A 4479-nucleotide genomic window follows, 5' to 3' on the forward strand; every position below is an offset into this window, starting at 1 on the left:
ATTCATCTAATTTGGATAAAAATTCAAATTACCACTGGATAACTTGAAATGATCATTTCTATGAAAATCATAAATATAGTCATAATATATAATGATAATCTAAATAAATATTTTTTCCAGAGATGTGAGATGTGTTGTGTTTCTGTGTGAGGAGGAGGAGTCAATGCAAAACTCTGATCTCTTCCATCTCTACATATGTGTTGCAGAGTGAAGGACAGAGACTAAATCACTGACATACACACTGTAGACTGGACAGAGACAACTGGCTTTTACAATGATCACACCTGATTATTTGCTTGTTTTTCTCATCCTGTCTATTAACTGGGCAGGTAAGAACAATGAGTGTTTTTCTGACAAACCTCCTGCTACAAAGACAATATGGCTGCATTACAGTAACTAATGAGCTGTTTAACTGTCTGTAGGTACTGAGGGTCAAACACTGACTGAGTCTGAACCAGCAGTTAAAAGACCTGGAGAATCTCACAGACTGACCTGCACATATTCAGGGTTCAGTAGTGATATTTATGCTGCATGGATCAGACAGGCTGCTGGAAAAGGACTGGAGTGGATTGCTTATATCAGCAGTGGTGGCAGCATCGCCTACTCTCAGTCAGTTCAGGGTCGGTTTACCATCTCCAGAGACAACAGCAGACAGCAGGTGTATCTGCAGATGAACAGTCTGAAGACTGAAGATTCTGCTGTTTATTATTGTGCTCGAGACTCACAGTGACTGGAGTTGGTTGAGCAGCTGTACAAAATCCTACCATACTTCCTTCAGGCAGGTAGAGCTGAAACATGAAGTATTTTTTTCTCCATATTGATTTATTTATTCATATTCTATATTTTAAACATTAGGTTTTTTTATAATGGCCACATACTATCATGAACAGTGTTATCATTAAATATTAAATACATAAAAGCAACATTAAAAAAAAAAAAAACAGTTGTTTCATCCAAACTGCCCTGAAACCTCAATTAAAAAACATGTTTAATAAGCAAACAACAGGCAGAACACTTCAGTGATAAATATCTTAATACAGTCAACTAAAATCCCTCTGAGTAAATCAAAGCCTTTTAGTCAGTAAATGTCATTTATAACCTTTTTATTTTTTCAGCACTGTGAGGAGGAGTCGATGCAAATCCTGATGTCTTCCATCTTTATTTATCTCACTGCAAACTGAAGAAGAGAAACCAAACCACCAACAGACAGAGAGCACAGTTTCACTATGACTTTAACTATTATGTTTCTGATGCTGACATTTATTTCTGGTGAATACACACTTCTGCCTTTTGTTGTTTGTTTGTTTGTTTTAAGGTTTCTGTTTGCTTCTGTTCTGATTGAACTGCTTTTCTTCCAGGTGTTTGCAGTCAGACTCTGACTGAGTCTGAACCAGTGGTGAAGCAGCCTGGAGAATCACACAAACTGACCTGTACATATGCAGGAATATCAGATGATGATGCTCATATCAGCTGGATCAGACAAGCTGAAGGAAAAGGACTGGAGTGGGTTGCCCACATTTCTGCTCCGAGTGGAAGCATTAAATATTATTCCACATCAGTTAAGAATCGCTTCACCATTTCCAGAGACAACAGCAGACAGCAGGTGTATCTGCAGATGAACAGCCTGAAGACTGAAGACTCTGCTGTTTATTATTGTGCTCGAGAGCCACAGTGATACAGGAAGCCACAGAGCTGTTCAAAAACCACTGCAGATGTCTCTGTTACAGTCACTGATAGGTGATCTAAAACCATGTTATACACAGTGTTATTAAAATAATAATTCACATGATGGAATCGATCTCCACTATGATTCTGTCAGAACTTGTCCTAAATGAGTGGAGTTCATACATGATCAGGTTTCTCTTCTTATGAGGCTGAACAGAACTTTATATGTAAGAACAATATCAAAACATTGGGCCTAACAGCCAACATGCTGGATCAGATTCAGCAAACGCTTCTAACCTCAGGTAACTCTGTAAATGATCCACCTGTGCATATTTGAGTGCATGTGCACAAGACTGGTACATCTGCATAATTAATGCTCAATAATACAATATAAGTCCACGCTTCCCCTTCTGTCAGGAACTGGTCTTTCATGAAAATAGCATCTAAGAAAAAAAGACTTTCAGGAGTTTGTAGATTGAAGTCCTGCTTTCAGACACCCATAAAGGAAAGTCTGCAATTTTATCAGCATCATTAGGGGAATTAAGGGAGCTGCTAAAGCCAAAGAATCAGGAAAAACTGAAAATAATGATGATTTAGTGGCTATCTACACGTGGACATCATCAACATAGAAGCTGAAGTGCAGACCATGATGATGGATGATATTTTAGAGGGACACTTGTAGGCATGTGGACAGGAGAAGACCAAGTATGGACACCTGGAGGACACCTTGAGACAAAGGAGCAGTGGAGGAGATGTAAAGTTGTAAATGCTGATGAACTGTTGTCTGTCTGTGGGATACGACTTAAATCAGTGGAGGAGGGAAAGCTACAAGTGATGATGATGAAGAATTTAAGATGGGAGAGAAGAACAGTCTGAGGAGAGGAGGAGGTCATGACATGTTGAGTATAATTTTCTTGAGGAGTAATGTTTTGAAATGATAATAAAAGGTTGTTTTCTTTTTCAAGCATTGGGATACCTGTATGTGCCCAAATGTACTTGTATCTATTTATACTTGTATAATATCTGTTACAGTTTAAATGCATATAGAAAATTCACAATCCAGTACTACAGAGAAAGGTCTGTGCAAACTCTTCCTTCTTTATGTAGCCAAGTGAACAGGGGTTACTGTGTTTTTTGTGTTAGCTGAGCCCTAATAGAATGTGTACTGTCACTTTAAGGCCAGCCAGGTTGAGAATCCCATGAGAATTAGGAAGTCACACGAGACACGATAACTCGCGCGAACCATCGTCTTCCTAACACAAACAATGGAGGAGAGGTGTGTTTCTTGTCTGTGAGAGTGTTTGAAGAGTGTGAACCGAGAAAAACGTTTATCACAGAGGAAATAAGTGACCGAGTGAAAGAGTTAGAGCGGACCGGTAACTGAGCCGTCTGACGAGCGTGTGTGACTGAAGACTTCGTGTTTAGTTCTCGTCAGTCGAGGGTTTGTGTGTGGTCTCCAGTGTGTCGGGAGCCGCCCTAGACGACCACGGGTCAGCGTAAGTGGCATATAGTTTACTGAAACATTAGTTACGGTTACATTTTCGGTGTTAAATGTTGTTTATGAAGCTATATGTTGTGTTACCCATATAGAGGGGAGACAGAGAGCCGTGTGTGCGTGTGAGCTGCATCCAGGTGCAGGGTGAGGCTCTCAAGCTACAAGCTAGAGTAAGTGAGCACATGATTTTGCTTTCTGAATGTACTGCAAGTTCATTAAAGGTCACAGTAAAAACATATTTTGCACCGAGATATATAAAAATGTACATTAAAGTTACTTCATGGTGCATATTAAATTAATTCATGAAGTTTGCTGAGTTAAAACCTCATGTGTATTGTAAAATGTGTCTGATAAAATGAGGAGAGTGGCTTAAAAATGTATTCATGTTAATTAATGTATTTTATTTCCTGTTTACATAGGAATAGGCCACTACTGTTGTTTGTTTTACTTGTTTTTGTTTTGTTTTGGTTGGTTTTGCTTGTTTTATACGGAGACATTCATAAGATATTCAGAAAAGACAAGAAAGAACTTGTTTTATTTTTTTATTTGACTGTACAAACATTTCTCTCAAAATTAGAGAATTAATGCTGTGCTCGTTTGAGGGCAGTCGGGGTATTAAAGATCCTACTAAAATTTATTTTTGTGTCCGGTCTCCTCCCTCGTTGGCCTGGCCACATTTATAAACACAACAAAAACAACTGTGGAGGAACAACTGACAGTTTTATGTCTTAAATCAGTTTTTGATCAGAAATCACTAAACTGTGAGAGTTTAATATAGAATGGAAAATATGATTGATTTTTTTTTTGTTGTAGTTGCCATTCATGGTAAGAAAATCAACTCTGATAATTAAAAATATACTTTGAAATGTTAACTATTTATTTAATATCAAGTTTGATGGATGGTCATGTTTTCTTTACTTGCAGGAGTTTGGAGTGAGATCAAACTGGACCAGTCTCCCTCTGAGGTGAAAAGACCTGGAGAGACAGTCAAGATGTCATGTATCACATCTGGTTACACCATGACAAGCTACAGCATCAGCTGGATTCAACAGAAGACACGGGACACACTAGAGTGGACTGGGATAATATACAGGTTCAAACTCTGCTGACTATGGCAGCTCATTTCAAAGTGGTTTCCTCATGACTGAAGACGTGTCCAGCAGCACTCAGTACCTGGAGGTCAAGAGCCTGACAGCAGAAGATTCTGCTGTTTACTTCTGTGCTCGAAGACACACAGTGAGTGAAGACAGTGGAGCAGCTGCACAAAAACCTCCACAGACAACAAGTCTGTGAATTGATTCTAATGTCATCTGTGTTTT

The 4479-nt window shown here is 38.8% G+C and overlaps 1 long non-coding RNA gene across 1 annotated transcript; it reads left to right on the forward strand.

Moving 5' to 3' along the window:
- The first annotated feature begins 2772 nt into the window (after positions 1–2772).
- Positions 2773–3797, forward strand: LOC146310006 (uncharacterized). Its single transcript, XR_014772506.1, has 2 exons — positions 2773–3161; positions 3256–3797. It is a non-coding gene; the product is annotated as an uncharacterized LOC146310006 (long non-coding RNA).
- The last annotated feature ends 682 nt before the right edge of the window (positions 3798–4479 follow it).

Source organism: Lutjanus erythropterus, chromosome 19, assembly GCF_056507025.1.
Source record: "Lutjanus erythropterus isolate fLutEry1 chromosome 19, fLutEry1.hap2, whole genome shotgun sequence".
NCBI lineage: Eukaryota > Metazoa > Chordata > Actinopteri > Lutjaniformes > Lutjanidae > Lutjanus > Lutjanus erythropterus.